General features: G+C 46.4%; 1 protein-coding gene across 3 annotated transcripts in view; it reads right to left on the reverse strand.

Moving 5' to 3' along the window:
- LOC130361869 (receptor-transporting protein 4-like) overlaps positions 1-10,449 on the reverse strand; it is a 54,137-nt gene extending 43,688 nt beyond the window's left edge. For 2 of the 3 annotated variants that reach the window (XM_056565476.1, XM_056565474.1), the window contains exons 1-2: positions 10,300-10,445; positions 3,250-3,362 (exon numbers count right to left, since the gene is read on the reverse strand). The gene's annotated coding sequence lies outside the window, so the exon portion shown is untranslated. Of the gene's footprint in view, positions 1-3,249; positions 3,363-10,299 lie in introns of all 3 variants that reach the window. The other variant, XM_056565475.1, reaches the window with a different exon arrangement.
- Positions 10,450-12,397: the final 1,948 nt, after the last annotated feature.

Genomic DNA, 12,397 nt, shown 5'->3' on the forward strand with positions numbered 1-12,397 from the left:
TTTCTATTTTTCAGGGACCAGTTCAGTTTTGAAGTGGATTTGAAGGGCCTTCATATTAGAAATACCCAACAAATGACCCCATTATAAAAAACTGCTACCCCCAAAGTATTCAAAATGACATTCAGTAAGTGTTTTAACCCTTTAGGTGTTTCACAGGAATAGCAGCAAAGTGAAGGAGAAAATTCAAAATCTTCATTTTTTACACTCACATGTTCTTGTAGACCCAATTTTTGAAATTTTGCAAGTGGTAAAAGGAGAAAAATTTTACTTGTATTTGTAGCCCAATTTCTCTTGAGTAAGCACATACCTCATATGTCTATTTAAAGTGTTCGGCGGGCGCAGTAGAGGGCTCAGAAGGGAAGGAGCGACAAGGGGATTTTGGAGAGAACATTTTTCTGAAATGGTTTTTGGGGGGCATGTCACCTTTAGGAAGCCCCTAGGGTGTCAAAACAGCAAAAAAAAAACACATGACATACCATTTTGGAAACTAGACCCCTCGGGGAATGTAACATGGGATAAAGTGAGTCTTAATACCCCACAGGTGTTTCATGACTTTTGCAAATGTAAAAAAAAAAAATTTGACCCCTGTGGTGCCAGGACAGCAAAAAAAAAAAAAAACACATGGCATACTATTTTGGAAACTAGACCCCTCGGGGAACGTAACAAGGGGTTAAATGAACCTTTATACCCCACAGGTGTTTCACGACTTTTGCATATGTAAAAAAATATATATTTTTTTTACCTAAAATGCTTGTTTTCCCAAAAATGTTACATTTTTAAAAAAGGTAAAAGCAGAAAATACCCGCCAAAATTTGTAACACAATTTCTCCCGAGTACGGCGATACCCCATATGTGACCCTAAACTGTTGCCTTGAAATACGACAGGGCTCCAAAGTGAGAGCGCCATGCCCATTTGAGGCCTAAATTAGGGACTTGCATAGGGGTGGACATAGGGGTATTCTACCCAAGTGAGTCCCAAACAGGGTGCCTCCAGCTGTTGTAAAACTCCCAGCATGCCTGGACAGTCAGTGGCTGTCTGGTAATACTGGGAGTAGTTGTTTTGCAACAGCTGGAGGCTCAGTTTTGAAAACAGTGGCGTACCAGAAGTGTTTTATTTTTATTGGGGAGGTGAGGGGGGCTGTGTAGGGGTATGGGTATATGTAGTGTTTTTTACTTTTTATTTTATTGTGTGTTAGTGTAGTGTAGTGTTTTTTGGGTACAGTGGCACGGGCAGGGGTTCACAGTAGTTTCTCGCTGGCAGTTTGAGCTGCGGCAGAAAATTTGCCGCAGCTCAAACTTGCAGCCGGATACTTACTGTAAACCTCCGCCCATGTGAGTGTACCCTGTACATTCACATTGGGGGAGGGGGAACATCCAGCTGTTGCAAAACTACAACTCCCAGCATGCGCTGACAGACTGTACATGCTGAGAGTTTTAGTTTTGCAACAGCTATAGGCACACTGGTTGTGTATCACTGAGTTTGTGACCTAACTCAGTGTTTCACAACCAATGTGCCTTCAGCTGTTGCAAAACTACAACTCTCAGCAGTCACCGACAGCCAACGGGCATGCTGGGAGTTGTAGTTTTGCAACCAGCAGATGCACCACTACAACTCCCAGCATGCACTTTAGCTGTTTGTGCAAGCTGGAAGTTGTAGTTATACAACAGCTGAAGGTACACTTTTCCATAGAAAAAATGTGCCTCCAGCTGTTGCAGAACCATAAGTCCCAGCATGCCCATAAGGGAATGCTGGGAGTTGTGGTGGTCTGCCTCCTGCTCTTGCATAACTACAGCTCCCAGCATGCCCTTTTTGTATGCTGGGAGCTGTTGCTAAGCAACAGCAGGAGGCTGTCACTCACCTCCAACTGCTGCAAGCCGCCGCATACAGGTCAGTCCCTCACCGCCGCCGCCGCTGCTCCTGGGGCCCCAATCCCAACAGGGACGCCGGGGATCGGGGTCCCCAGCTCCCGGGGTCTTCTTCCCGCACCCGCTCACGTCCTCCGGAAGAGGGGCGGAGCAGGTTGCGGGAGTGACACCCGCAGCAGGTGCCCTGATTGGTCGGACGGTAAACCGGCCGACGAATCAGGGCGATCGTGAGGTGGCACCAGTGCCACCTCACCCCTGTTGGCTATGGCTGTTCGGGGCCGTCAGAGACGGCCCAAAACAGCCTGTAATTCCGGGTCACCTGGTCACTGGAGACCCGATTGACCCGGAATCCGCCGCAGATCGCTGGGCTGAATTGTCCAGCGATCTGCGGCCATCGCCGACATGGGGGGACATAATGACCCCCTGGGCGATATGCCGCGATGCATGCTGAACGATTTCAGCAGGCATCCCGCTCCGGTCCCCAGCCGGCTTGCGGTGGGGACCGGATTTCCCACGGGCGTATGCATACGCCCTGTGTCCTTAAGGACTCGGAATGCAGGGCATATACATACGCCCTGTGTCCTGAAGAGGTTAAGTATTTGGGAGATGTCTTGTTGCATTCCTTCTTTTTACGTGACCCGAGAGCAATCAACAGCACTCTCATAAAAGCCTCATGGGTTTCCCAAACCACGGGTATAGGCATCTCAGGCGTCAGGTTAGTATCAAAGAAGCTCAACTGTTCCGACAACTGGGACACTACTAGGTCATCTGTCAACAATGTTTTGTTCAGTCTCCATGTCCATTCTCTATCAGGGAGGTGGGGGAGATGAATGGTTGCCAAGACCGGCGAGTGATCTGATAGTGTTCTCGGGGTAATGTCAGCTGATTGGACAGTCGACAGGATACTGTCATGGCAGAACAAGTAGTCTAGGCATTGGTATGAGTCATGTGGTCTGGAGTGAAAAGAATAAGTGCGGTAGACCGGCGAGTGATCTGATAGTGTTCTCGGGGTAATGTCAGCTGATTGGACAGTCGACAGGATACTGTCATGGCAGAACAAGTAGTCTAGGCATTGGTATGAGTCATGTGGTCTGGAGTGAAAAGAATAAGTGAGGTCAGTGGGGTTTAGAGCTCTCCAAATGTCTACGAGGCCCAGTTCATGTAATTTATTCCTCAAGGTGCGTAGCGCCACCGGAGAGACCGTGGATCGCCTTGTGGAGGAGTCCACCTTAGGGTCTAGAGTGAGATTTGCATCCATGTCCACTATGATTGGGCCCTCAGCGAAAGTGCGCAGCCTCTCCAGCACACCAAGCAGCCACGGAACCTGGTGCGTGTTCGGAGCGTATAAGGAAGCTAGTGTATATGTGGCCGACTCCACCTTACCCTTTAGCAGTATGGCTCGTCCGTCTCCAAAATCATGGCTCTCCAGAAGCGTCAAAGGTATGTCCCGGCGGATTGCAATGGCCACTCCTCTAGAAGAGGAATTTATGCTGCAGCTGTGGAACCAAGAGGCAAACAGGTTATTAGGCAGAGTAGGAAGTCTTCCTTTCTTAAAATGCGTTTCTTGTAAGAATAAGACATCCACTTTATCTTTTTTTAGGAGAGACAGTACTCCATGTCTTTTAGCAGGGGAATTGAATCCCTTAACATTATATGTGCAGAATTTGAGGGGGGCCATGGTGGGTGGTGGTAAGTGTAACTAAATGTAAAACCTCTCTCAAGGGCAATGGGCAATGTGAGGGGTAGGTGGAGGCGTGGAAAGTGGGGTTCAGATCATCTTGGTGGGAGACAAATGGGGTGGGGTGGAGAAGGGATACCACAAGAAAGGGAGAGAAGATGCAAAGATGTTAGGGATATTGGGGGAGGGTGTGAGCGAGAAGTGAGAAGCAAAGAAGAAAGAGTAAAGAAGAAGTGAGAGAGCAGAGGAAGAACAGTCAAATATTGGTTAATGATAGAAGCCCCACTAGGAAGTAATGGGACAGATAGTCACACTTGAGTGATAAAGTGTGGTGAGGTAAGGTGAGGCGGGTGTAATCCATGGCCGACAGCAGAATCACACCAGCTACTGAACGTAGTATTTATACAACAACAATGAACAGCTCTGTCAAACTAGAGAGATGTGGATGTAGTGCTCAATATCTATAGAACATAAGGCATCGTGAATGTTTAAGGTACAAAGTAGTATAAAGCAGTATCTGGGGTTGGTATCAAGTCTAAAGTGTCATATCAGGTAGATCACAAACTAAAGAAGGGAGTAAGGCTCTCGACACGTCCGATATCACAACATCTGCAGGAGCATAAATAGAGTGCCTTGACAGTCCCTCCGGTCAGGCAATAGAATGGACATCACCTCAATTCCCTATCAAGAGAAATAATTTGGTCTTGCAGAAATATATCAGGGTATAAGGAAGGAGAAAAGTAGGGGGGAGGGGTGACGGGGGCTAATGAAAAAGGGAGGGGAGGAAGGAGGGGGTACTGGTGGGAAGGGAGAAGAAGGAAATATCTCGGAAGGGGGTAAACCGGTGATGAAAAGAGGGAAGTGTAAGATGGGGGAGAAGTGCAGAAGTTACCTAAAATAACATAGTCTGTGTGTCAAGTAGTAAACCCCTGCTCTATGTGTGTCGGTGATGCTAAGTCCCAGCAACCCACCCCCCCCCCCCCCCCCCCCCACAGCCCTGGTGAATCCAGCGGGACCCTCCCGTCTCGGCGTATATGAACTAGGCAGTCTCGTTTCTACAGGACAACAGCTGAGGAGAGGTGTGTGGAGAAAACACATTCCATGAAGTCCAGAAATAAAGTCACTCCAACGAGAACCAGGGTTATCAGGAGGAAAGGTCCCCGCGAGAAGAGCCCTAGGAGGGTGACCCCTCCACCACAGAGCTGGCACCACCATGAATTCTCAATGGGTATGTCATCTCTGTGTTCTGCAGCCGGTCCTGGAGGCACAGGCAAGCCAGCAAGGGAAGAGTGGTCTGCGCGAGCACTCCCGGATGAGTGGGGGCAAATGTACTAGGGGGGGAGGGGGGACACGTGGCGTGGAATGACAGTGACAGGGTCCCATGGGGGGGCAGTCCACTGAGTTCGCGAACAGTGAAAGTCCCAGGGTAGGGCAGGGGAAGGGTGCAGGCGAGGGGGGGTGCCGACTATAGGTGGTGAGGGGTTAATACAGTATCTGATACGACCTGTTGAGGTTATGTCTTATGGGCATAGTCTCCGATGCAGTCCATTCAGATCTCCAACTTCTGTGTGCGAATAAACCAAGAGGAACGTAGCATGGTGAACAGACAGGAACTAGGCCTTGTACAAGTGCGAACAGGTGTGGGATGAGAGAGATCCAACTAGTGATGCTCACGGATTTCATGCAGGAGCCAGATCTCCCTTCTGGATCAGTTTTTGGTTCGCTTTCTTGCTCTTGGGCGACTTGAACTTTTCCACTCTGGTCCATGCAGGTAGCTTTGGTAGTTCCGGCATGTGTGTACCTAGTTGGACAGCTAGCCAGGAGGGGATTTCAATAGGTTCAATGTCCAAAAATGTCCACACTTTAGGTAGGTCTTCAGGAGAGCGTACTGCTAGCCGTTTGCCATTCCTGGATAGTGAGAGACCGAATGGGTATAGCCAAGTGTACGGAATATTCATGTCTTGAAGCTTCTGTAGTAGTGGATTAAGCGTCCTGCGCTTCGCAAGCGTGGATGGCACTATGTCTTGGTAGAGTTTGATTGCAGTGCCCTCATAGGTTACCACTTCCGTCTCGCGATTTGCTTTTAGGACAGCCTCGGTGTCAAGAAAGCTAAGAAGTCCACATATGATGTCTCTCGGAGGCTCGGAGGGAGGAGGTCGCGGGCGTAGAGCCCTGTGCACCCGCTCTATGACAATGGAGGCCGCACGTTCCTCTCCCAGCAGGGATGAGATCTGCCTCGTCACAGAGGGCAGTGCTTCGTTGGCAAAGGACTCAGGTAAGCCGTTGATTCTTATGTTTTTGCGCCTGCTTCTATTTTCTTGGTCTTCCAGTTGCAGAAAGGCCGTGTTCAGATGGTGTTCATGCTGGCGCAGTTGGTGCGAGGTTGAGTCACAGAAGGAGACCGTCTCCGTGATGGCGCTTTCTAGCTGCTCCACACGGCCTCCTATGTGGCGAACATCCGCCTTGATTTCTTGTAGTTCCTGGAGAACTGGGGCAAAAGCGGCTTGTATAGATTTGGCCACCACCTGGTGTACAATTTTTCTGATAAAGTTGCAGGAGATGGGTGCCCTGGACTCCTCACCTCCTGAGTCTCGTTGGCTTCCCGCCACACTGTCCATGTACGAGTCTTCCTCCCTTTCCCTGTCGCTGTGTAGAGCGGGCGCCATCTTAGATGCTCGCGCCGGGCTTTGGCTGGTCTGTCTTTTCAGAAATTTAGTCATATCTGGCTGGCTTTTTATGCCTTTCGTGGGGCCAGAGGTGTCCCCCAGGTGTGCCTTATCCGTCTTGCCCATTTTCGGTAAGATATAGAGCTGTTTGCCGCTGGTGAGTTCTTATGCCGTGGAGAGCTGCACTTCTATGCTGCCATCCAGCTCAGCGGTCAGGCTCCGCCTCCCAGCCCTTTTTCATCTTAAGGACTGAGCCCTTTTTCGCAATTCTGACCACCGTCGCTTTACGAATTAATAACTCGAAAACGCTTTTACTGAATATTCTGATTTCCATTACATATTCTACTTTATTTTGGTGGTAAATTTTCGGCGTTACTTGCATCCTTTTTTGGTGAAAAATCCAAAAATGTTGAAAATTTTGCATTTTTCTAACTTTGAAGCTCTCTACGTGTAAGGAAAATGGATATTCCCAATACATTTTATTTTTTTTTTCACAAATGCAATATGTCCACTTTATGTTGGCATCATAAAATTGACATATTTTTGCTTTTTGAAAAAATTAAGGGGCTTCAAAGTAGAGCAGCAATTTTCAAAAATTTCATGAAAATTGCAAAATCTGAAGGGACAGATGTTACAGAACTACAATTCCCAGCATGCCTGGGCAGTCTAGGCATGCTGAAAGTTGTAGTTTGGAAACATCTGGAGGGCTACCGTTTGGGCACCAGTGTAACAGTGGTCTCCAAACTGTGACCCTCCAGATGTTGCAAAACTACAACTCCCAGCATGCCCAGACAGCCTTTGGCTGCCTGGGCATGCTGGGAGTTGCAGTTTGGCCTGCCTAGTGGTTGCCACAGTAAAGATCACTTTACTTTCACTTTCATTCAACCCCCCCCCGGCGTTTCCCTACCTATGCCTGTCGCCAGCGACGATCGGGGGTCCCCAAGCTTCTTCTCCTCCAGGTACCGGCCTCCATCTTCTCCCCACGTTCCCCACGACATCCAGGGGTGGGCAGAACGGGGGTTGCCATGGCAACCCACTGTGCTGCGCTGCCATTGGTCAGAATCAGTTCTGACCAATGGCAGGGGATAGGAGGAGATCGCAGCACTGCAACCTCGCTCCTAGCCCTCAGGATGATCGGGGCTGTCACTGACAGCTCCGATCATCCCTATTTTCAGGATGATCGGGTCACCAGAGACCCGATCAGCCCGGAATAGCAGAAAATCGCATGTCTGAATTGACATGCGATTTTCTGCGATCGCCGACATGGGGGGGATGTGCCGGCGATGTGTCTCAGCAGGCTTCCCGGTCCCCAACCGGCTAGCGGTGGGGACCAGAATTCCCACGGGCGTATGCATACGCCCCACATCCTTAAGGATTCGGGATGCAAGGCGTATGCATACGTCCGACATCCTGAAGAGGTTAAAGGGTTACTCCGCTCCCCAGTGTCCGGAACATTGAGTTCCGAATGCTGTGTGCGGGTTTTCGTGTACATGCCCGCCACCTCGTGACGTCACGGCCTGCCCCCTCAATGAATGTCTATGGGAAGGGGCCGCGATGGCCGTCACACCCCCTCATATAGACTTGCATTAACGGGGCAGGACGTGACGTCACAGGACGGGGCGTGACGTCACGAGGGGGCGGGCATTAACACGGAAGCCCACACACAGCATTCGGAACTCAAGGTAGCGGAGTAACCCTTTAAAGAAGTACTCTGGTGGAAAACAAATGTTTTCAAATCAACTGTTGCCAGAAAGTTGAACAGTTTTGAGGGATTATTTTTTGCACCACCAATTGAACTTTGTAATGACATCAATAATTTCACAAAAAAATCTACGGTGAAACAAAAAAGAAAATCTTCGTGGGGCAAAATTGGAAAACAAAAACGATTTTGTAACTTTTGGAGGCTCCTGATTCTACACAGTGCACTTTATGGTAAAATTACACATTGGGGGAGATTTATCAAAACCTGTCCAGAGGAAAAGTTGCTGAGTTAACCATAGTAACCAATCAGATCACTTCTTTCATTTTTGAAAAGGCCTCTGGAAAATGAAAGAAGCGATCTGATTGGTTGCTATGGGCAACCCAGCAACTTTTCCTCTTGACAGCTTTTGATAATTTTCCCCCATTATCTTTATTCTGTAGGTCCATATGATTAAAATGATACCCAACTTGTATAGGTTTTATTTTGTTTTACTTGATTATAACTATTTGTACAAAAAGTAGCATGTTTAAAATTGTCATCTTCTGACCCCTATAACTTTTTTATTTTTCCATATATGAGGGCTCCTTTTTTGTGCCATGATGTTTTGTGTTTATCGGTACCATTTTTGTTTTGATGGAACTTTTTAATCCCTTTTTATACATTTTTTTGTGGTTATGCAAAGTGACCAAAAATACACAATTTATATTTTTATAGTTCGGGCATTTACGCAAGTGGCTGTATCACATATGTTTGCATTAATTTTTTTTTACATATTTTTTTGTGATTCAAACTTTTATTAGGGAAGAGGTTAAATCACATTTATTTTTAACTTTTTTTACACTATTTTTTAGCCCCCATAGGGGACTATTACATGCAATCCTTAGATTGCATACACTGAACAATGCTATGTCATAGCATAGCATTGATCAGTGTTATCAGTGCGCGACTGCTCCAGCCTGCTCAGGCTGACTGCAGCATTGAGGGACAGATCTGACAGCAAGGAGGCAGGTAAGGGCCCATGGCGGTCCCGAACAGCCTTCTGAGCTAGCCAGGATGACTTTTCTCCCATTTTAGATGCTGCAATCCACTTTGAAGGGCTAATTACACACACCCTCATGTCACGCCCCTCCATAGACATGAATGGAGGGGCAGGGTGTGACATCACGTCTCAGAGGCAGACCCCGGCACAGAATGCCGGGGGCTGTACTGAGATCGAGGGGGCCCCAGTGGTGGGACCCCTGCGATCAAACATCAGGGGACAAGAAGTATAAAGCCGGAATACCCGGTTTTCCAGGAATAGAAAAGCAGAGCAAATTTTTTTTCTAAAAACAGCACCACTTCTGTCCTCAGGATGTGTGTGGTTTTACAACTTTTATCCATTCACTTCAGTGGAACTGAGCTGCAATACCACACACAACCTGAGGACAGGTGTTTTTGAAAGAAATTAGCTTTGGTTTGATTTTCTATTCTTGAACACCACCTTTAATGCTCTGTGACAGATATACCTCAGAGGCTGAGCCAGCGTGGTAGCAGTGGAAGCCAACTCTCATACATAGCCAAGCTCTTGCCATAACTGTCAGGAGCAGAGTAAAAATCCCCCCCCCCCTCTGTAGCCTATTGACACCCCCACTATGTGATCACTGGGTTGCGATGGTTTACATGGTAGCTGGAGGCCAAATCATGGCCTCTAGTCTGCCAGTTGAGGAGGCTTGTGAGACCCAGCCACAGACTGGGTCTTACAGGCTAACAGTCAGTACTATACTGACAATGTATAATACACAGCAGTATAGATGTAAGTCTGTCTACTATACTAGCGATCAGATGATTAAAGTTTCAAGCTAAGGTGACAAAAAAATTTACAAAAATAAAAAAATGTTATACAAAATTATACAAAATGAATTAAAAAAAATTCCTCTTTACCCTTTAAGCCCTTTTCAATAAAAAAAGGTAAAATTTAAAAAAAAATCGCTCTTTTCTCTTACCCTTTCTTTTTCTTTTTCGTTTAACTGACACTTATCTCTTCCTAACACATTAACACATTAAGATATGGAGACATGTTTACTGAATGTTTTTTTCTTTGTCTGCTGAGGATTCTCATTGTGTGCTCTATCAATGCTCTTTGATACTGTTTGTTTATTGCTTATTTAATAAAATTATTTTAAAACAAAAAAAAATGTTTTTTTAAATCATACAATAATGGAGTACTGCCGCATTTGTAACGACCAATTCTGCAAAATAGGTATGTTGTTTATCCCGAATGGTGAATGGCATAGGTATTCTGACTCGGATTGTTGTGATAGTGATCTAACCCTTGTGAGACCTCTGTGCCTGGCCTGTATAAGCAGATACGGTCACTGCGGAAATCCTCCTCAGATAGCTGAACTCACCAATACTGGTTTCATCCAAAAGCTGGTTTATTCTGAACATCACACAACAGGAATACAGCAAAATGAATGGATTTCAGTATTATGCGGTCAAAAGATGATGCTTTCCTTAGCTTAGCATGTGGAATACAAGAGTCCCTGTTACATGTGGCAGATGCAGGCAGCCATGACACAGGAAGTACAGGAAGAGCAGGGGAGGAGTTTACATACAAAGGAAATGATGATTCATGCTCACAAGAGCATTACCAAAATAGGCCACAAGAGCATTACCAAAATAGGCCAGAAGGAGGCAGCAAATACCTACCCATAGAAAAATACATGGTACATAAGTCACAGAATAAACTATGTAAATTGCATCTACAATAATGAGAATATTAACTGTGTAACAGCACACTCCCCATCTGACATTGTAAATGTCACTAATTTATACCATAACGGTAGTTATACAAGTGCAAATAAACAACAGTGCAATTCGCTTGATGTCTTGAGAACCTGAAAGACATAAAGAAAAACATGCAAAAAATGCAACAACTTCAAGTTATAACATTCACGTCCAAGACTCTTCCTTCTTGAAGTCAAAGGTAGAAACAAACAGCATATGCAAGTAAGTTCATTCTCCAAAGGGCAAGAGCAGAATAAGTTCAGTGATAGGTCTGATGAAGGTCTTTACAGTCCCTTGTCTTGCAACCTTCACCTCCACCTTGTGTAACTTGCCGTCATCACAAGGAACACTCTTTATAATATATAGGCCACTCGAGTCTCCCAGCTTGTTGATCCTTGAGCAGAACAAGATCTCCAACTTTAATGTTAGGATTTGGGTGTTTCCATTTCCTGCGTCCTTGCAGAGTAGAAAGCTACTCCATCTTCCGACAATTCCAGAAGCGGTTGGCGAGGTGTTGCACTCGCTTCCACTGGTCATAGCACAGATTTCCTGAGTTAAAGTTTCTGGGTGTGACAGGAATGGACCCAAACTTCTGGGTAAGCAGAGAAGTTGGGGTTAGGACAGTTGGATTCTCTGGATCTGTAGACACTGGAACAAGTGGTCTGGAATTAATTATAGCAGATGCCTCTGCCATAAAAGTGGTCAGAACCTCGTGGGTAAGTCTTGTGCAATTTGAGTCCATAAGCATAGAGTCCAGTATTCTACATGTAATGCCAATCATTCTCTCCCATGAGCCGCCCATATGGGAAGAATGAGGAGGATTGAATATCCATGTACCGCCCTTTTGAGCTAAGAAGTCTTGGATTGGTCTAGAGTTGAGCTCTAACTCTCGACAGGCTCCAACGTAATTAGTACCGCAATCAGACCTAAGTGTCTTGACTGGTCCTCTGATGGCAAGAAATCGTCTCAAAGCATTGATGAAGCTTGAAGCATCCATAGATTCTATTACTTCAATGTGTACTGCACGCACACTCATGCAAGTAAACAACACTGCCCACCGTTTGCTGTTTGCTTGACCACCTCGAGTTCTGCGAGCTGTTACCATCCATGGTCCAAAAACATCCAGACCAACATGAGTGAATGGTGGGTCAGTACTTAACCTGTCAGCTGGCAGATCTGACATTTGCTGTTGCTGATGTTTACCTCTTAGTTTCCGGCAGCTGTGCAGTATAGCTGTAATTTGTCTTTTTGCTCCTATGATCCAAAGGCCTGCAGCTCTTATGGCACCTTCTGTGAAGTGTCTACCTTGGTGCTTAACCCCTTTGTGGTAGTGCCGTATGAGCAGAGTGGTAATGTGATGGAGCGAGCAGGCATAATGAGAGGGTTCTGTTCTTTCTCTCCCTGTTCTTTCTCTCGGCCTTGTTTAAACGTCCACCAACTCTTAACATGCCATCATTGTCAATGAATGGGTTTAGATTAGCAATTGCACTGGTTTTTGGAACATGCCTCTAGTCACGGATACATTTAATGTCTGAGCCAAAGACTTCCTGGTGTACAATGCGTATTATGACCATTTCACCTTCAGCAATGTCCTTTGCAGAAAGAAACCTTTGACATATGTGCCAACCTTGACATTGAGGATCAGTGGGCTTTGTGTGAAAGCAGCGTGCAATGTGGACTAACCTTGTGAGGGTGCGTACAAGCTTTATCCACTTGGAA

This window comes from Hyla sarda, chromosome 3 (assembly GCF_029499605.1).
Source record: "Hyla sarda isolate aHylSar1 chromosome 3, aHylSar1.hap1, whole genome shotgun sequence".
Taxonomy (NCBI): Eukaryota; Metazoa; Chordata; class Amphibia; order Anura; family Hylidae; genus Hyla; species Hyla sarda.